The sequence below is a fragment of the Rhinolophus ferrumequinum genome, chromosome 26 (genome assembly GCF_004115265.2).
Source record: "Rhinolophus ferrumequinum isolate MPI-CBG mRhiFer1 chromosome 26, mRhiFer1_v1.p, whole genome shotgun sequence".
Classification (NCBI taxonomy): Eukaryota; Metazoa; Chordata; class Mammalia; order Chiroptera; family Rhinolophidae; genus Rhinolophus; species Rhinolophus ferrumequinum.
In genome coordinates this window covers 26,236,737-26,259,021 of record NC_046309.1, presented here as the reverse complement: position 1 = coordinate 26,259,021, position 22,285 = coordinate 26,236,737, and the positions used below count along the sequence as shown (strand labels likewise).

Genomic DNA, 22,285 nt, shown 5'->3' with positions numbered 1-22,285 from the left:
TGTGATATCAGCAAATGTTGGGTAGGACTGCATTGTTTATTTAGCCCTGCCAGGCTGAGGCCTCTTGCAGTATGAAGAACCCTTGACTGGAATTGAGGGCTGGGTTCTAACCTGTCTTCTCATACTAACCAGCTGTGTGACCCTGTTAGGACTCTTAGGCAATCAGTTTCCTCATTTGCAAAATGTTTCAATGCAGGGCTCTACTGTTATGTAACGGGAACATCCCTTTTCCATAAAATTAAGGAATCATGAGGTAATCACTTTTTAGGATTGAAACTGCAGTGTGCAGTCCCTGGTAAAGGGGCACATCATAAGCTCTCAGGAAAACGCTAACTGTTCTTACTATATTTTTCTATTTTTCATTCTGTAGGTAAATAATTCCTGAACCTGCATAGTAAGTTGTAAATTGTCCCATGACTTCAATAACTAACCGATGCCATTATCCCAACAAGCCTGTAGGAGTCAGAAAGGAGGACACTGCTGCTCAGGTCTCTTTAACTTTGAGTATTTATTTTCTTTTGAAGGGTAATGTCAATTTTTACATTAAGACATGTGAGATATAAAAAGTTATCCTAAAACAATTGATACTAACACAACTCACCAAGCCCTCAAATCTTTTTTTAATCATAAGATTTCAACACTCAAGAATTAAACTTTTGTTCTGTTTTGCTTGTTCATTGATGTTTGCCTAGTTATTTAATCAGCCTGTTTCCTGCTGTGGGGGAAAAAAAAAGAAAAAAGAAAGAAAAAAACCTTAAAGAAACTGAGGTTTCCTCGGGGTTACACTCCTGCATTGTTCTTCCTTCCAGAAATCCGAGTTATTATAGTAGGGGATAATCGCTGCCTAATGAGATCATTGGGACAATTCTTCTCTCCACTCTGACCTCCGTCTCTGACAATGAATTCCTTGTTTCCGTGGTGCCCAAACCTTTCCCTACCCGGGTCAGTGCCCGGTGGTTAACCGGGACGCGGGACGGGCAGAGCCTCGCGCGCTTCCCGCGGGTGGCGCGGAGTGTGGGCGCGGGGGTCCGTGCGCGCGGGCGACGCTCGCCCCGCGAGCACCAGGAGGGGGAGACGCGGTGCCGCTTATCTGCCGCTGTGCGAACTTCTAACTGCCCGCGCTGGGGGAGGAGAGCGCGGCCAGGGCGAGAAAACTTCTCCACCTAGAAAGTTTCACCTTGTCGTGGGCGGGGGAGGGCTGGGAGGAAACGCGACCCCCGTGGGGCCAGGCGCGGCGCGCGGCGGCAGGAAGGGCGGGGGCGATTTCCCCCTGTGGGTGGTGCCAGTCCTCACCTCAGCGGTCTTTGAACCCGCGGACTAGGCGGACGGACAGAGCGCCAGACAGACGGACACGTGCTGGGGCGGGCGGGAGGCCGAGCGCCTGGGTCGGGTGGCAGGGCCGTGCCTCCCGCCTGGACGTGCCCGGGCCTCCGCGGGCGGTGCGCGCGCCCATTCCCGGCTGAGTCACGGACGGTCGGGCGCGGGTGGGAAGAGGCGGAGGGAGCGCCGCCGGGAGCGCCGCTCGCGGGCCGGGCCGCAGGTGACCCGAGGCTCTGGCCGAGCGCTTTGTGACCAGATGCGGAGCCCAGCGGAGGGCGCGAGCCAGATGCGGGACGACAGCTGACTCGCTGCGAGGAGGCGGCGGGGAGGCACGGAGTGCGCGGGTGGTCCCTGGCCACGGACTTCTCGGCCGCGGGTTCCCGGGCCCCGCAAGGTAAACTACACCCTCTTCCGATCCCGCACTCCACCCCTCGCGCTTCTGCTCTCTTTGTTCCCGTAAGAGACCTGACTGCTGTTGCGTGCGGAAGACGAGACCAGAGAGGTAGGCGAGAGTTCAGAGGCTCCAGAAACTCAAGGGATGTGGTCTGGGGGAGGTCGAAACTGGAATGGGGCTATTCGTTTTAGGGGGTCGCTTCTGCCGGCCACCTGTATGACTCAGGAGAGAGGAGCGCTGGGGAGGGGGTGATATATGACTGTTTATGGCCAGGCCAGTTTCAAGACTGCAATCTGACTCATCCCTTAAGAGAGGGACCTGGTCACCCTGTCCCACGGTGATGCAGCTGGCAAGGTTGAAAGCCAGAGGTTTCCTTATCCCCAGCCCTGCTTTATCTGTATTAGTGGGAGTCCTTCCAAGGGACAGGTGTTTCTGTGAAGGTCTGAATTGTTCATGTCTGGCAAATACACAGGACTTGTGATCCATCATTTTCAATTGTACCTTAGCTCTTTGCTGGAGCTCTGGGGAGGGCATATATCTTATTAGGCGAAATAGGTTATAACCAGAGGTCGGTAGTCTGGCCAGTACTGTTACTGACCCAATCATAAAAGCACTAATGAAAGTAATCTTACTGACTATTGCCAATGCAGAATTTACTCCAGAGTACGGTTTCCCATTTCATACCTTTCATGTTTTAAAAGAGCCATTTACAGATTTGGCAGTTGAAGAGGGTTCCAGTGGTTCATGCATGAATAGTTGCCCAATGTATTTTTTCTTATCACAGTTTTATGTTCAAAGGAGCCCTGGGGTAGAATGAAATATTGTCAACTCTCTTAGGCAAAATAATCAGCATACTTTAATTGCCAAGTTAAGATGGTCGACGAATATAGGAGGATTGTAAAAACGGACATTGGAGAGAGTGTAGACTATCTGGACCGTCTCCTGAATTTTAAGAAGACTGTTCACATTTTGTAGAGTTGGATGGAGGTTTATTCTCTTGTTTCCATCAGCCAGACACATGTATATTGCCATGCAAATGGATTCAGAAAAACATTATTCTCCTTTACAGCTAAACTATTATAGCTGACTAATGATTTTTTTCTGCATGAAGATGATCTGAGAATGATGTACATTGTGTTTCTCTGTGCTACTGGGGCATAAATTGTGCTTTTATGTAAAGTGTAAGTGGTGCCTGGATTATTTACAGGTACATAGGTTTCTTTACTGTCTAGCTCTAAGCTTATTAGACTTTGTTTTAACATGTAAACTTCCGTAATGGAACAAAAGTGAGGTGCTTTGGTTCCAGTTAATTCTGTGGTGTATTCAGTGTTCACTCTTTCTGAACTGCTGAATAACACAGGTAAAATTTACATCACTTATAAGGAATTTCTGTAGTACAAAAATGTGTCTGATTGCCTACAAAATATACTGGTGTTTTTAAAAATCTGTTCAGGTTTCACACTTATCAGTGCATAAGACTACAGTTATTAACCTAAATACATTTTTATTTTAACATAATGGAATTTATGGCATATAGAAGATGGTCTGCTGACTACAGCTTTTTCAAAGATTGCTTTGTTCTTGATACATCACAATAGGGCTTTACATTAGATGTACACCCCATGCCTTCAGAATTAGTGGATGAGATTTATCTGAATGATAAAGATGTACAATATTAGCCACAGCCCATATGAAAGCTCGTAACTAGTATTTTCATGACTTTTAAATCTACAATAAAAGAAAAGTGACACTTTCCTAAGCAGGAAAAAATACCTTTATCTTACAAATTCATTTTAAGACTATATAAGCATGTGTTCCACTAATAATCTTGATTTTTTTTGGTTTGTTTTAGTGAGGATTAGACTAAGAGACACATTTCAGAAATCAATTTTCTTAGCTGTTAGTAAAACAAAAAAGTCCAAAATAGCATTAGTCTAATTTTCCTTTAACAAATCTGTATAATAACCTCAAATAAACTTTTTCTCAAATGTGGTCATCGCAGACTACAGTGAATTTTCTCAGGACACGCACCTTTCTCTAAGAGGATGCAGCAGCGCCTCTGGTGACGCGCCATGACGAGTACCCAGCTCCCTACACATGCTGAGCACCTCCCATCTCCCCACCCGCTTCCTGCTCAGCCTTTCCCCTTGGTTTGGTCAGAGCTCCTTCCAAAACCTTTTGTGCCCCCATTTGTCCACTCAGTTCTCATGGTTTCCTCTTCACTGTCATTACACCTAATGACTCTCACCAGAACCATCTATGCTTTCTTTTCCCCGTCATCCCTAATATTTTCCTTGGGTTTCTGTCTTTGTTCATGGGACCCCAAGTTTTCTAACGGTGCTACCTTCAGGGGAAAAAATATGCAGAAATTCAAGTGCCAGGGAGTGCACCTCCCTGGTGTATGTTGAAACTGTTGTCTTTGACTCTGAGCCTTCAGGACAGAATTTTTTCAATGCAAAATAAACAGTCACCTCTTAGTAATAAATGATGTGTATACTGACTCGTGTCAATTCAGCATCACTTTGATTTAACAGACACTGAGTTGCAGCAAGGCCCACATTTCCCTCACCAATAAGAACTGCACATAAGTATCATATGTTTTTGGTATTAGGGAGACATTTTTAAAGAGGAAGAAATGCTGCCCTGGAGGCATTTACGGTCTAGATATACAGATAAATAATACACATATAAAAAGGAAACAAGAACCATAGTTATTAAGGGGATGTCCCACGAGAATGTCATCGTTAGAAATCACCCCATTTGCTATTAAATAGTAGAATTTTTTTCAATCAAAAGATTGAAACTTAAAGACCTCTTAAAATTTTCAAGCTGCTTTTGAGTATGTCATCTTTCAGATGCCACAACAGCCTTACCAGATAGGCAATATCTTAACCTCACATGTGACAGACGACACAAGTGTGTGCTTGAGCCTGGTCCCCATGCTGTCTCAACAGCACCCACAGCCTCTGCCCAGACATCAGGGAAGGTTAACTATTTGAAGCCATTTCCACTGAGAAATAGGTTGGCGTCTTTAGGTTAGTAATAAATGATGAATATACATTTCCAGGCTCTGAGGTTTTTCTCACCTTCTCTTTCTACAGTTCTCTTTTCCTTGTGTTCTCTTTTTGTAGTAAAGCATACCAAGAAAGGCTCCGTTCATATGTGTGGGGCATTCTCCTATTATCAGATTAAGAGTTGTGAGTAATTTTGTGATCTCCCCTTCTATCAGAAATCCCATTCTCAGATCTCTCTTCAGCTCTGTTTAACAGAGTATATTCCCCTTGGGATTTGTTTCAATAAAAACATCCAGTAAAATCTGACTACTTTGCTTTTTAAGGGACAAAATAAAAAAGTGTTTTTATAAGCTGTAAAACATAATTGAGAGAAAAATCATGTGTGTGGCATTTGTAGCAGGAGGTGTAAACACAGTGAAAATTTTTTAAAAAGTTAACTTGCTAATTACATACCCAGGTATACATATTTCTTCTGTGATTGTGTGAATTTGTGCAAATATGTTTATGGAGGATACTCCTGTTGTTTTTAATTTCTGTAATAAATTATGTAGCTAAAAGGCCTATAGAAATTATATAAGAGCTTATGAGCCATATAAATTATATAATGGTCCATAGGATTTGAAAATGTATTTCTCCAAATATAATAAAGGATTATTATGAAATGTGGTCAAAGCAATTATATAATGTGATAAAGAGAATCACGGGTTGTAATGAAAGCTAAGTTCCTGTACTCTAAGACTGTGGTTGAGGGTTTAGTCATTCGGGATAATTTGTTGTGCACCTACCAGGAATAGGCAATGCAGCAGAGAATAAAATAGACGAAAGTATCTAACTTTATGATGTTCTGTTCTATATTGAGGACGGCAAACAATAAATACAATATGTAAATAAAATGTGTTGCGTATGAGGTACTGATAAGAGCTAAAAGGACGCATAACGTGATGAAGGGGAGTAGGTACTGTCAAGGATATGGGGATGGAGTGGTGATTGAAAATCCAGTCGTGGGGTCAGAGAGGGCCGCACTTCACAGGGGGCTTTTGAGCTAGAGCCTGAAAGAGACGAGAAAGCGACCCATCTGGTGATTTGGAGCAGGGCTTCTACTTTGCATTCCTCACGAGTGCCATTCTCATTTTATTTTCTGTGAATTGTGCAGTCCACAGCCTGCACAGCTGTACATGAGGTCTCTGGTTTTCTAATGGGATGCACCTGAATTTGAAGTTGTGGCCCACATCCCCTGGTTTATGGGGTATGGAAGAAGAGAACCCATGGTGTTTTCCTCCATTTGCCTCGTCCCATCCCTAGACTCCATCCTTGATCAGGGATATTGCTCCCTTTGGACAATTTTCCTCCTTCTCTGCTGTGAGCCTGGCCCAATGGGATTTGTTGAGAGTAATGCCGATAGCTTTCGTCACAGATCCCTTCCATAGCATAAATCCGGGGACAGCAAGGGAGGCAGTTGATGGTATAAGCTTCTGTCTGCTGTGCACTTCTTTCTTTTCTCTGTCACCTTCAATACCCCTTTCTTGTGAGAAACTATTGTGTTGGATTTTCTTTGTCTTTTCTTCCTTCTTTCTTATGCGCTGTCTGTATCCTGTATCGAGATTTGCAAACAGCTAACCTGAATGAGTGAAACTAACCCTTTCACTAGGGACCAACAACCTGCTCAGAAAAAGCCCCACCTAAGGGGGTGGCAGGGCACACTGCTTGGCATCACCACCAGAGTTGCTGTGAGAATAAGTGTGTGATGTACTCCCATGTGGTGTTGTCTTTCAGATTTTCAGGAGGAGCTAGAAATCTCGCAATATTAAAATGTTGATTCGGCATCTTTAAAACTGTGGCGGGAGAGACAAAATGTGTGTGGGCCAGATTTGGCTTCTGGTGGTCCTGTTTGCAATCGTGGCCATCATTGTACCTGCCAAGTGATCCTGTGTAGGACCTTCAGGTGCTGTTGAATCCAGCAGCACGTGGCCAAAGATCCCCAGGACCACTTCTGCAAAGTATTTTATCTTTTAGAGTTCTCAGATTTTTTTCCTCTCTGGAATATTAGCTTAGCAATTTAAAAAAGAAAAATATGGTTTGTATTTCATTGTATATTGGCACATACTTACTTTTCTAAACTCAGCCCACACACTTTCTATCAAGCTATGTGTGTTTTGAAAGGGTAATCTAGCTATTTCATCCTTAAACTGAAGCAATCACTTTCTGAAACCTAAATTCATCATATCTTTATATGTAGATGTCATATTTCATTTCCAAATTCTCATTCAGAATAAACTCTCTCTTTGGAATACTGGCACTTTCTTGGTTTGGTTTTGTTTTTGTTTTGTTTTGTTTTGTTTTTAGATCTGCCTGAACTTCACCAGTTGTTATTCCTCTACCATTGAAATTCAACACGCGCACTGCTTTGGTTTCCAGTGGCCTTTAAAAGGCATCAGATCAGTGTTGCAATCTATTTTTCCAAAGGAGTAAAAGCCCACAGGTTGTGCACTAACTTGTTTCCTTTAATCCTAAAAACTCAGTGAAATGCCCAGGCTGGAGCCTTCCAGAAGCCATTGTGTGAGACTGGAAGATTATGTGCTGTATTTCTTTCTATTGTTTTAAATGCAAATATAATCATATATCATGAAATAGTGCACATATTAAGATCAGAGGCCTTTTCCTTTTTTGAAATGATCTTGTGTTTCCCGATAGTTGGAAATCTGAGGTAGCACCTAGAATCTCGGGTTCAATTTTAAAATTGAATGTTAAAAAAAAAAGAAATGACTTGAAGGAATTAAAAAGTACTCCAGTTGTTCAATAAGACCGTGGGATATTTTGGGCTTTTAATATGTTATTGCAAATCTCAAGAAGAGCATTCAAAGCTGGAGACCTTTGAAATAATGTAGTGGTTTTCACAAGTCAGAGAGAGAGAGGTGGGGGATACTTAGTTAGCAGAAGGCAGGTTCTCTCCTTTGAGGCCTAATCATGTGGGAAAGAAAAGCCCAGCCAAGCTTTGGGTCTATGAGACAATTCAGACTATCTTCACAAATAAATTTTGGCTTTGCTTGTGACTCACATGTGTTTAGACCAACATTTTAGCTCTTAAAATTTAAACCTAGGGGTCTTTTAAAAGAAATTTAATCCATGTGTTTTTGATTCACTAAATCCTAAATCATTACCCATAAACTGTATGTCTCTCTAAGCTCTTTGATGTCTAAGAAATCTTTGAAACCATGTAAGGCCCCTTTTGTTCCAGAAAAATAGGAAGTTGGTTTTTACTAAGGGTCAGTAAACATCATCTTCAAAAATCTGAGTTAGGTCTAAAATCCTGCAACCATGACAGAATGGATGTTTGAATGAGTACTAATGCATTTTTCTGATGCAATGTGAAAAATATAAGTACTTTTAAAGATCTTGCTTACCAGTGGTATTCCCTTATAATCCTTACTAACCCCCAAGGAAATTATTTTGGCACAACTCCTCCTTCTATTGTAATATAAAATAAAGTCCAAATATTTATTATAATTTTATCCTGGCACACAGTAGGTACTCAGTATGTATGTCATTGAATGTTAAACAAATGGCTTTTTCTTCTGCCCAGCTAATGTCAATCTTTCTATTCAATATCAATATCCATCTGTCATGTCTTGGAATGAGAGCTATTCTGAGTCAATGACCTGGTTCAACAAATTTTTAAAATAAGCCATCTAACTAAATATATGACATTTATTGAAATTCATTCTGTACCATGAAGCAACTGCCTTGCACAGAGTGCTGAAAATAGGAAGGAATTTCTAGGCTAATTTGATTAAGTATTCAGTTGTTACCATATGCTTTCTGAAAATTGATTTTTTTTTTCACTTTCACCGTTCCTGCCATCCTTCCTCCCACCTTGACATGCTTACTGATTGAAAGCTATGTACAGAAAAGGGCAGGTCATTTGTATCTCTACACAAGAGCAGCAAGTTCAAACAAGCTTAGAAAACATGACGCTATAATCATAAGTTGCCCTAATATAGGAGGGGAGAGACGGATACTCAACAATAACACTGGTGTTGGGTTTTGCTCCAAATTCCATAGATGACACATCTTTAAACTCTATTGTGTGGAGAAAAACACTATCTTACTGTAGTTAGATTTCCTGTTTGTGAGTCTATTTTCTGGTAACTAGACTTTCCATATTGACTCGGCTCAGATATGTAACTTTAAGTGCATTTGAAATACCTACGATTATGCAGTATTGATGGCTGTGGAAACAGCAACTCCTTCTGTCTAAAAGAAAGAAAGAATTTAGAAGGCATTGTACTGAAACATAGGCACTGAGATCTTTTTGATATCATGTTGTGAATTTCTGACAACTCATCACATTTGGTCCCCGGAAAACCTCCTGATCAAAGGTGTCTTGCTTTTGTGTGACACTAGGGTACCAGAATTTGGCCATTTCTTATATCTTGGTGGGAGATAAAGGAAAATTGTGTTATTACGGTGTTGAAATGGAGGTTCTCCTAGGTGAATCTGAAGGTTTGTGGAATACATATATCGTCAGTAAAGCTTGTTTTGAAATTTAATTATAGATAGCACTGTGTAAGGAGTAACTTATTTATATAGTTTTGACATGCTTAATTTTTATTTCAGTGGTTAGCCAGAGCATCAGTAATAATCATATATTAATGTGTTTTTACAAATTCATCTTTAGATGATTTTAACTTCAATTAAAAGGTCTCACAATTGGATAAATGAGCAGTCAAATGCCTCTAATTGTACTTTTTGAAAAATGCAGTTCAATTTAAGAAAATTTTTGAGATAACTCTCATGCCACAGATATAGAAGATAGATAATGAAGGAGACCTTAAGGTTTTGATGAAGTACTGGATCTGTGAGGTTGAACGAGGGGTGAGGTGGGTGGATGTACTGAAAGAGTCATGGGTGGGGTGCATTGCAAGTCATGAAGAGTGTCCCATTAGGCATCAGGCTGCTGCTTCCAAATAGGAGAAACCTGGTCAAAACTGAGTGGGGAATCAAGGGAGGCACACAGGAAAATGGTGGGGCACATGATAAGCAAAATTGACATTTCCCCCAACTCTATCACAGGAGTCTGACTCTGGGAGAAGCTAGACTGTCATCTATCCAGTCTGACATCAGGCCTCTTGGTCTACCCTTCCCTCAGCCACAAGTAAGAATAGCAGGGACATGTAGCGGAAGCAGAAAGAACTTTTATTCTGAGTGTATGAGGTATGTCCTAAGTCCTCTCTTAGCTAGTCACAAACACCCTGAAATGCCATGTTCTCAGAGGAGATCATAATATTTAAAAAAAAAAAAAAACTTATAAATGTTTTACACCATATCATGACTAAAATTTTCTAGCGTATCAGTGCTTATAATGCATCTATTACTGTTGGGACCGAAAGTTATGTCCCTAAAAACTGTATCCACATTTACTTTCCTTTGGGATATCATCTGCTGTGGATGTTAGCTTTTCATATTAGCTTGTCTTGTGAATATTATCTTGAGGCCATTTCTTTGGACCTTGATTATACAGTGTTCGTGCACACTGGCGTGTGCAAAGGAATTGTCATATATTTGTCATGTTCTAAACACAAACTCAGACAATGGTCTCAAGATTTGAGGAAAGCTCATGTCAGGACCTGCCTTCACTTCCTGTCTTTTTGCTCCGCTCAGAGTCGTAGGTGAGCAGCTGTCACCTGACTCAAAACTCACGTTCAGGCAGAGTCCCTCCAGCTCCTAGTGATGGCTATCCGTCCGAAGTGAGCTTGTGGTCCGACTACTACGTATCTAGTTAAGACAAAGTGAGCAGGTAAATGGAATCATTTAGGGCCCATGTAAACCTTTGAGCTTCAAATATTACCCTAGTTGTTTATTTTTAATTGAAGGTAAAATAGTATGATAAATATTTTAAGTTCTGCTGAAGTAAGTATATAAAAAAAGCAGCCAAAGCAAAGTTTGTTGACAGAAAAAGCTTCCTCCTAACAGAAATGAATATGCATTTTGGACTTTTCAAACATTCACTTTCTGTCATGTGAGAATTAAGATACTTCTAAATTTTATTTCCGTCTCACTAACACATACTTAGATTGTTCAGTAAAATCTGCACATCAAGGTCCAATGATTTTAAGCAATCTTCTGATCTTCAAAGAGCTTACCAAAAAGAAAAAAAAGTGATGTTCTTTAAATCACCAGAAAAGTGCAGATGAAACTCCAGACAGTTTCATTAACAATGAAAGGTGACAGCCCTTGAATCTGTGTCATGAGTTGATTAATTAGTTTCCAAACGTTATTAAAGATTCTGAATGAATAACAAGACTGGTATTTGGGATCAAGACTCCCTCACAATTCCTAAATGGGTTTTAATTTTCAGAGTTAGATGATCATTATATCTGATTCATTTGTTTAGCATCTTTAGACTGTTGGTTTTATTGAAAAGAGCAGAGTATCTGTTTCAATATGATTTTTTCCCCTGAAGTTATTCCTTGCAGATTTCAATAAACCTCATTTTGAAATAAAAACAATCAAATCCTGACATTTCCTCTTAATAAAGACTTATAGATCTGTTGAATTATGTAAACATTACAAGGATTTCACTACAGAGGTCATGATTCTGGAACCATTTAATTCCCAAATCTGCCTTGCAAACTGCTTAGACACTCAATGAGAATGGACGTTAGGATGAGTTTTACCTCAGTCGAACTTGTATTCTTGTTTTGGTCATTTTCCATTTTCCCTCTTCCCATTCCAATGATTGCAAACGTTCACCATTCTCTCAAGCTCTTGCATCTCTATGGCTCCTCTTATTTTCAGCATAACGTCTTTATAGTTTAGAGAGTAAACAGAAACCAAAGTGGTCTCCATGTCACCCATTTTTAGATCCCTGTTTCTGTCTCAAATGATAATATGGTCTTTTCAACCTCTGGTCTTGATTCCATTTTTTTCCCGTGTCTTCGGGCACTTTGCTCCATCTATCCCACCTTCCTACCAACCCTTCCCATCTTTTAAAATCTCTCTCACCTTTTTTCATTCAGCCCTTACTCAACTTCTTCTTTTAGAGAGAAAGAAAACACATATGTCCAATATCCTGATAGGAACCTTAATACACAACTACCTTAAGTATGCACTCCTATTTCTGCCGCATCCTTTAAATAAAGAATTCTTGAAAATAAATTTCTAACTCTTTTTCTCTACTCCTATGTGTTCCTTACCTCATTCAACTCAAGCAGTGTGTTCTACACTCCCAAGAAAGTGTCCTCATTGTAATCACCAGTATCCTCCTCATTCTCAAGTATGACTGATTCTTTCTATCGCACTTGACCCCTCTGACATTTGATACTATACATTGCTCTTCCTTTATTGAAATTTCTCCTTAAGTTTCTGAAATACCACTCAAACTGTTTACCTTTAGAATATAAAGGGTAGATTCTGGTCTTCCTTAGGGTTCCATCTGAACCCCTCCTTTCTACTTACTGAACTTGCCCATAGGTGAGCTCACTTACCTCTACGGCTTCAGATACCCTGAGGGACCAGTGCTTCACAACCTGATATCTCTGACTCCCTCTTTACTCTAAGCACAATGCCAATGTTATTAGCTACCTGATAGACTTTTCTACTCAGATGACCATCACACACCTCAGAGATATTAACTGACCAGCCATTTTTACTCCAATACTTTTTTTGCCTATCTTCCTTACCGTTTATGACACCGTTAGACATTTTTAGTCATCCTTGACTTCTCAGTCTCCCTTATAAACAAAATCCATGTTGAATCATTGTCACATAAATTTTATCTCTCTAATATCTTTCTAATCTCGTCCTTCCTTTCTGCCATGTCCATACATCCAGAGTCTTTGTTCAGGATCATTCTTTCATGTATTAATTCATTCTGTTATCCATTCTTCAACAAATTTTTACCAACTGTCATATTATGGCACTATGCTAGGGGCTGAAAACTGAGTCTAGTGGGAGATACAGATAAGTAAATTATAACACGACATGATAATGTCTAGGTAAGGGGAAGGCAGTTTTGATGTATGAGCACATGGGAGAGTTCCTAATTTCCTACCAGAGGGTAAGAGAGGCATCGGAGAAGGCTTCCTAAAAGAAGTGTTCCCTCAGGTGAGACTTGAAACGAGAATACGAGTTAACCAGATGAAGATTAGAGTAAGAGTGTCCATAAAGAGAAGCCACATGTGCTGAGACTCAGAATGGGGGAGCACATGGCTTTCGTCAACAATGTGAAGAAGGGCAGGATGGCTAGAGCCCAGATTTCTAGTGGGGTGATGGCAAGAGGCAAGGCTGGAGAGTTAAGGCAGAAGCCAGATCATACATGGCTCTTAAGATGTGCTAAGGAGTTGGATTGTTTCTAAACAGAAAAATGACGTAATCAGATTGTCACTTTAGAAAGATATCTCTGGTACATTGAATAACGGATGATCAGGGGCAGGAATGAGGGAACATCAGGTAGGAAGCTGTTGTAGGAATCCAGGCAAGAAGTGACACTGCCCTGAACTATAGATGGCAGTCGGGGTGGAAGCAGATGGACATGTTTAAAACACCTGTCGGTGGGAGTCAAGGAGGATGTCCTGTAAATATGGGAAATGTTAGTCACTGAGTAGATGAATGTGCCAGAAGGATACCTGACTGCTCCTTCTTAGTCTCTGTCGCATTCACCCTCTTCTGCCCGCCTGTTAGCCTTGGTGTGCTCATGTGTAGCCTCCTCTCTTCATTCCCTGCACTCAAACATTCAACTGTATACGCTCCACTTGGATTCCTGAAAAGTATCTCAAACACGAACGAAACCCCTGATAGTCTCATGTCCCTGCCTGACTTGCTGCACCCACCGGCTTCTCCATGTCAGGAACTGGCAAAGCCATTCTCCGGTTAAAAAGCCAAACTCCTTGGAGTATTCGTGACTTCTTGTTTTCTCACACACCTCATATTCAAATCCATCAGGAAATCCTGTTCTGTCTTCAACCTGTAACCTGAATTCAGCCACCTCGTGTCATTCGCCACTTCCTTCTGGCCCAGGCTACCACCATCACAGCCCTGGGCTTCTACAGCAGCCCCCAACCGGTCTCACTTCCCCCCTTTTGCCCTGCAGCACGCCCTGCCACCAGCAACCTTCCCCAACACAATGTCAAGGCGGTTCCCTTCTGTCCTAATCAATTACTGCCTTGCTCTGATCAATCAACACCCTGAACTGGCTCCGTGTCACTCCACTAAAAGCCCAGGCCTCTCAGCGGCCCACAGGCCCTACGAGCTGTGATGCTTTGTCCTCTGATCTGATCTTCCGGTCACCGAGGCTCAGGCTTCCTGGCCCCTTTGCTGTACCTCAGACATCCTGGGCATGCTCTCAGTAGGACCTTCTTGCCTCTGCTCAGAAATCCCTTTTCACATCTTAGATGCTAAGTCCTCTCCTCCTCTGCCCTCTCCTTAGAAGTCGCCTTCCCAGCTTCTCAAAGCTACAAACCTCTCCCACCACCTTCCCTCTAGATGTGCCTGATGCCCCAACCCTGCTCTTCTCTCTTTTTTTTTTGCCCGTAACACTAATCAGCTTCTAATACATACATGATCTACTTGTTATATAATTTGCTGTTTGAATCCACCTGCTGGAAAGTAAGTTCTACAAAAGCAAGAATGTTTATTTTGTTTACTGATATACCCCAAGCACCTCACCCATAGTAGGGCCTCAGTAAATCCATGTCAAATTTAGTCTCAAGTAGCTGTTGGGCATACAAAGCTGATGCTTGAGGGATGGATTTCTGGACTTTGGCGGTTCCGAGATGAAGATACAGGTATGAGTCTTCAGTCTGTTCTTAATCTTCATCCTCTGTTGCCTGGACAGATGCAGTGACTTTCCATCATGTCTTCTGGTGTCTAGCTCCTTTGCAGTCCAAGCCACTCTCCAGACCATCACAATATTTTCTAATTATAGATATAAGTATGCTGATTTTCATCTCCTGCTTCAAACCTCCCAGTGACTCACCTCTATAGGTGAGCTGCAGACCCTCAATGGAACATACCCAGTTTGCTGTGATGTGGCCCCAGCCTAACCTTCCAGCTTCTTCCAAACCAAGCCCAGCTCACACAGCTTCTGTCCTCGTTACAGCTTCCCGAGCAGCGCTGCGTGTTCTCCCGAGGTGCCTGTGTGTGGGTCCTCTGTCCAAATGGTCTGTCTCTTGCTGTGCCTGAGCACCTCCAGCTTGTCCTGAAAGCTCAAGATTAATATCTCCACTGTGAAATACTCCGCCTCTGTCTGCCAGTTAGTTCTTCCCTCTGCTCCTCTAGGCATGTGCACCCATCTTTACAGCACCACCTGGAATGCGGTGGGGCAGGCGGCTGGGACCGCCAGCCAGTGGGCAACACCTGTATGGTTGAAAACTTATTTTTATAAATATCCTCCCTCTTTCTGTTTCTCTCTCCTCCCCCTCAAACACACAGAAGTTCTACACACACACACGCACACACCTGTCTGAATTATTTTTCCTTGAATTGATCAGTTATATAAATGCAGACCTGCGCACAGTTGTTTTTAAGGTGTCCTAACCTTTTGGTTTATTGATTTTTCAAGGATCCAGAGTGTTTACTGAGTTTTAGAAATTGGATTCCGTAGTTATGTACTTATTTTTCTGTACTGTTCTATTTGTGTTAGGATAACTTTGTTTGCCCTTCTCTGTTCATTTGAAAGTATTTAAGATATTTGTAGAAAGTTTTGGTTTGGTTCTTTATTCTCTAATTACTATTGATCTCAGCATAGTGATATATGCTTTAAAATTTTCTCCCAATACTGTTAGAATTGCATTATGTTCACCCAAGGAGTTCACATCTACACAAAAACATGGCTATGTTTGGCTTTCCTTCCATTCACAGTATTTTCATGATTTCTAAAACTATTTTTCCTCCTTTGCCTGAAAAAGAAAAGGTAATATACAGACAAAATACACCTTGAAAGAGATTCCTAGCTCATTCCACTGCCAGGGAGTCTACTTGCTAACTTTGATTTCTGAGAAAAGTTCCCAGGTGTGAGCCAAATAAAATTCAGACAGACCCTAAGAACTAAGTGGAAGTAGTGTTACAGGAGAACACCCACTTCATTGGACCGCTCTGTGTTTCAGGGTCAAGGCCTGGCCTGTGGTACCCTCAGGCCTCTCTTTGTCTCTCTGGATGTTGCTTCCTCTTTACATGACAGCGGCCATGACAAGAACGGGGTCCACTCACCAGCAGCATTCCTCTGCAGCCGTTTGATTTCTGCTTTAGGCAACACCAAAGGAGATTGATCAGTTATATAAACCCAATCCTGAACACAGTTTCTCCCTTTTGGAATTTACCATGACTTATGCTGAGGACATTTTCAAACGTGGAGGTTGCGAAATGTCTGATTCATTAATGAGTAATGTCCCAGCTTCCTCCCCGACTTGTCTCCTTTCAGTGGTTCACATTCTGATGGTTTCAGTCAGGCTCAACCTATTCAAACCCTGTATTTGAATGCCACTGGGGAAAGTTGCTAGACTTATTTTAACTTACATAGTTAGATGTTGTTCAAATACGATTTACAGATTCATGTTATTCGTGTTCCTGGACTAATTGAACAAAATCTGGTAGCACTTCTGCACATTCTGAACTATAAAATTACATCTATCCATTGAGCTGAAAAATATTTTTAAAGGATTTCAAGCTTGTTGGCACTGTCTTGACATTGAAAGTTCAATCTTCACATTTTCAAGGGCAATGAAACCTTCTTGCCTGACCTGCAACATGTTAATGGGACAAAAGCCTGTCCATCAGTCAGAACTCTGACTTCAATATGCTGTCTGAATAGGACTTTTTACAGTGTGCACAATGATAAAACAAATGTCCATTTATTCTTCTTTCCCAGAAGCTGAATACTTTCAGCCATTCTTAAAAGGACAAAGATGTTTACTAACAGATTATGAATGTATGAGGGATAATCTCGAGAATACAATGGAATTCTATTCTTTTTATCTTTTACTACAGCCGAGTTGGACAATGACCTCAATCATATGTTACAACTGGAAAATGCATAGTTGGCTTTTTCTTGTGCTATGATTCAGTCATTTTCAACTTTTTTTTTTTTTAAGGACATTTTGGATAGATAACTTTTTTTTTAAATTTTTTATTGGGGAATATTGGAGAACAGTTTGTTTTTCCAGGGCCCATCAGCTCCAAGTCATTGTCCTTCAATCTAGTTGTGGAGGGCGCAGCTCAGCTTCAAGTTCAGTCACCGTTTTCAATCTTTAGTTGCAGGGGGCGCATCCCACCATCCCATGCGGGAATTGAACCAGCGATCTTACTGTTGAGAGCTCACGCTCTAATCAATTGAGCCATCTGGCTGCCCCCCATTTTCAACTTTTAAAAATGTTTATTGGAAGAAGAAAGAATGCAATATTAGATAAGCATCTGAATAAAAGCACTATTTCGGTCTTATTCAAAGTAACAACATCTGTGTAATAATCAAGAATCAGTATTTAGAGGAGCCCCTAGAAACATTAATTATAACACATGAAAATTATTCCTCTACCATGTTTAACTTGTTTTCTCCTATAGCCAACTATGTTTGAATTTTTAATAAGCTTGTTTATTATAAATAAACTATGCAAATTAATCTAGGAATATTTTTTGTTTCAGAAATTTCATGTCAGTGACAAGTTGCCATATACAGAACAATTTTTCTACACAAGCACACAATCTTTTCCTTGATTTTTAGTAAAAAAAGGAAAAGAATCTTTACTCCCTTTCACAGAGTTACACATTCCCATGATATTTAAAACCACCTGTGAGGAACAGGTTAACCTGATAAGCACTTGGGAAACAGCATGTTTGAGAGACACAGCAACAAAACAACAACAACAAAATTGCATGCAGTTTCGCAGCATGTATGCGCTACAAAAACCTTAAAAATACTGTTCTACCCCAACAGATAATTAGGTTCAGCCAAAATCTTTTTAATCAGAGTTCTGTTAGTATAAAGGGTTATTGTTCCTTTATTTTTCTTTATTTGCTTACAACTAAGATTGTCACATAAAATATATTCATGGGACATACTTGTACTAAAAAAACGTATATGTTGTTTATCTGAAATTCAAATTTAACTGGGCATCCTATATCTTTATTTGCTAAACCTCAGTGGGGATATGGGTTTATTCTTTCCTAAAGAGGTAAAGTAATGGTTACTTATTTGTTCTTCCTAAGTATAGAAGGCCCTTACCATGGCCTTTTTCTTGGAGGACAACTTAAGAGGGACTTCAAGAACTTGAAACGGGTTTAAGGAAAACCGCAAGATAGACAAAGGGTGGGAAATAAGAAATAACACTATTTAATCTGTAGATGAGAGAACTGTGGTGATGAAACAGTCACCAAGTATTTGGAGTGGGCTCACCCAGGACTGTGCCAAGTTCCTCATTTTTGACAAGGGCAGGCAAAAACTGGCTAAAACACAACTTAAGATGATAAGCCTGGTAGCTACATTTATTGAATACCAGTGTATGTGACATAATTGAATGCCAATGTCTCATAATTTATCTCTTACCATGGCCAACCTGCAAGATATGTACCATTATCCCCATGTTTAAAATGAGGAAATTGATACTTGAAGTCAGAAGGTATGTAAATGGTAAAGCCCAGATTCATATCACATCAAAATCTGTCTGACACCAAAGCCCATACTCTCTCTGCTACACCCCACTCTTCTCTAGAAGGTTTTATGAACTAGTAGGAAGAATATTGTCAAGCAAACTAGTATGAATATTAGACATAAGATTGACTCATGGATATTTGGGTCACTAAATGTAGTTGTATAAAAGGGCAATTGGGACCTGAGAGATCCAAACTGGAGAAGGTAAACCTGTGCTTGTGTCCTTCCATGAACACATTAAAATCACAAAAAGTATAGAACAATCAACCTGGAGAACCATCTGAAGTCTAGCTTAACAGAAGTTTTATAACTAAGGATATAAAGAAGCAGCCACATTGAGACTGGTAGGAGGGACAGAGAAGCAGAACAGGTGGCCCCACACTTAACAGGTGGCAGTTGAGAATAGGGAGGGATATCTCAGCCACTAAAGTCCCCTGTACTGGAGGAGTGAGAGACCCTAGCCCCACACCAGGCTCCCCAGCCCAGAATACTCCTGCTGGGAAAAGAAACCCCCACCACATCTGGCTTTGAAAAACAGTGGGATTCTGACTGTCCGGGTGGGATGGAAGGCTGCAGGAAACCCAGATGTCTTCTTAAAGGGCCCGCACACAGACTCACTCGCTTGCAGGCACTCACCTTGGGTTCTGGCAGAGGGACGGCAACACAGAGGGTATCAGAGACATACAGGGAGAGACTTGAGTTGTGTGGCTTTGAGGTGGGGTCTGGGGGAACAGTCACCATTTTCCATGTGTGGGGTCCTCCTCTCATGTAGCCAGCAGGTGGGCACCATCTTTCCTGTGTTGAGCCCTCCTCCTACACAGACAAATCTGAATCAGAATTGGTTTGGTGAGCCCTGCTCGCCTGCTCCCTGGAGACTCCCTGGGATCCTTCCCCACCCAATTCACACCATGCCTGAGACACTTAGTGAGCAGCCAGCCTTGCGTGCATTGCTATCTTTCTTGGACAACTGCCAGTGATCTGCAGACTCCGGGAGGGAAGCCACTGGCCTCAGTGTGCTCTGAGACTTTTGCTGAGTATCTCCAGGCTCAACACTAGTACCAAACCAGAATCTACACTAGCCTGATGACCACAACTTTTCCCACTCTGGTGACTCCCAGAGACCCCACCTCACCCAATTCTGTACCACATGAGACTTCATCAATGACTGAATTTTATAGGAGGAGGCAGGTGGCAACAGGCTTTAGCCTGTCCTGGCTTTTTGTGGAGCTATCCTAGGCCTGGTACCGGTGGCAGCCTTTCTCGGTTCTCAGCATGGCCTCTTTCACGCACCTCCAGGTTTAGCACAGGCAGTGACCAATCCCAGATCACTTTGTAACTCCTACCAGGGAGTCCCCTGCCAGTCATAGGGATGGAGTGACCTGAGCCTGCACTGGAGCCCCTCCCAAGAGGCCCCAGAATGAACATACTTGGAGGTTGGCTTCATACCATAACAGAGAACTACCCAACAAGCCCCATAAGTGGCACATACAAAGGGCAGTCTCAACAGGAACCAGAGCCCACTGGGACAAATCCCACTCAAAGAGTAAGCCCCCACCCCACCCCCACCCAGCAGCCCTTAAGCTGTAGACGTGGCCAAACCACACATCCAGTTAGCCTGAGGGTCAATCCCACCTACCACCTTACCAATAGCAATCAAGGCTCAATTATAACAGGAGGGCGCACACAATCTACACAAGGGACACTCCTGGAGCAGGTGACCAGGAGGACTGTGCCAGGGCCCCACAGGGCACCTACTATATAAGGCTACCCAGCCAAGGCTGGGAGACATAGCAGCCCTACCTAATACATAGAAATACAGTGAGGCAGCCAAAATGAGGAAATTAATACATTCCAAATGAAAGAACGGGAAAAAACTCCAGAAAAAGAACTAAATGAAACGGAGGCAAGCAATCTACCAGGTACATAGTTCAAAACAGTGGTTATAAGGATGCTTATTGAGAACTTCAACAAAGAGATAGTAAGCATAAAAAAGAATACAGAAACCATAAAAAAGAACCACTTGGAAATAATCCAATAACAGAAATGAAGAGTGTACTAGAAGTAAACACTAGCAGACTACATGAAGCAGAGGATCTTATTAGTGATTTGGAAGAAAACACCCAATAGGAAAGGCAAAAAGAAAAAAAAAGAAAAACACAGAGGATAGTTTAAGGGGCCTCTGGGACAATATCAAGTGTACCAACATTCACATCATAGGGGTACCAGAAAGGGAAGAGAGTTCAAGGAAATGCAAACCTATTGGAAGAAATAATGACTGAAACTTTTGTAACCTGGTGAAGGAAATAAACATACAAGCCCAAGAAGCATGGAGAGTCCCAAACACGATTAACCCAAACAGGCCCACACCAAGACACATCATAATTAAAGTGGCAAGGGTTAAAAGACAAAGAGAGAATCCTAAAAGGCAAGAAAAAAGCAACTAGCTACTTATAAGGGATCTCCCATAAGATTGTCAGCTGGTTTCTCAGCAGAAGCGTTGCAAGCCAGAAGTGATTGGCATGACATATTCAAACTGATGAAAAGTAAGGACCTATCAGCAAGAATGTCATTTAAAATCGAAGGACAGATAAAGAGCTTCCCAGACGAAAAAAAAAGCTAAAGGAGTTCATCACCACCAAATCAGTATTACAAGGAATGTTAGAGGATTTCTTTAACATGGGAAAAAAATCAAAATTTTGAATAATCAAATGGCAATAGCTACATATCTATCAAAAATTACTTTCAATGTAAATATATTAAATGCTCCACTCAAAAAATAGGAGGGTTGAATGGATAAGAAAATAAAACCGTTCCATATGCTGCCTACAAGAGACTCGCTTCAGATGGAAAGACACACATGGAAAGTAAAGGGATGGAAAAAGATATTTCATGAAAATGGAAACAAACAAACAAAAGACCCCGTGATCCCACTTCAGGGCATTTATCTGAAGAAACCCAAAATGCTACTTCAAGGGGACATGTGCATCTATATGTTCATTGCAGGTTTGTTTACAATGGCCAAGATGTGGAAGCAGCCTGGGTGTCTGTTGATGGATGAATGGATAAAGAGCAGGTGGTACATACATACAGTGGAATATTGCTCGGCCGTGGAAGGGAATGGGTTCTTGCCATCTGCAGTGGCATGGATGGACCTGGATGATATTGTGCTGAGAGGAGTATGTCAGACAGCAAAAGACAGATGCAATGTGATTTCATTTATATGTGGAATCTAAAGAACAAAATAAACAAAATGGAACCAAACCCATAGATATAGAGAACATTTTGATGGTTGCCAAAATGGAGGCGGTTGGGAGGTAGGTGAAAAGGGCGAAGGGATTAAAAAGTACAAATTGGTTTTTACAAAGTAGTCATGGGGATGTAGGGTATAGCACAGGAATATAGTCAATAATATTGTAATAACTACGTATGGTGTCAAATGCGTACTAGATTTATCAGGGTATTGATAGGAGAGCGGTTGGGTGGCACGGTGAAAAAGTTGAAGGGATTAAGTACAAGTTGGTAGTTACAAGCTACTCATGGGGATATAAAGTAATGCACAGGAAACGTAGTCAATAATGTAATAATTATGTGTAGTGTTAGGTGGGTACTAGACTAGTCGGAGTGGGGGAATCACTTCTTAAATTATACAAATGTCTAACCACTGTGCTATACACCTGAAATTAATATAAAATAATATTGAATGTCAACTGTAATTGAAAATTTTAAAAGGGTGAAAAATGGATGGTGAAGGGGAATAAAAGGTCCAAATTTCCAGGTATAAAACAAGTAACTCATGGGGATGTAATATACAGCACAGGGAATATAATCAATAATATTGTGATAGCATGGTACGGTGTCAGATGGTTGCTGGATTTATCATGGTGATTACTTCTTTAGGTATATGAACATGGAATAACT

The 22,285-nt window shown here is 41.4% G+C and overlaps 1 protein-coding gene across 3 annotated transcripts in view; it reads left to right on the top strand.

Moving 5' to 3' along the window:
• The first annotated feature begins 1,397 nt into the window (after positions 1 to 1,397).
• Positions 1,398 to 22,285, top strand: part of MET (MET proto-oncogene, receptor tyrosine kinase) — a 111,646-nt gene continuing 90,758 nt past the window's right edge. Inside the window, exon 1 of one of the 3 annotated variants that reach the window (XM_033098972.1) lies at positions 1,398 to 1,822. The gene's annotated coding sequence lies outside the window, so the exon portion shown is untranslated. The remainder of the gene's footprint in view (positions 1,823 to 22,285) is intronic. The other 2 variants (XM_033098969.1, XM_033098970.1) reach the window with 2 other exon arrangements.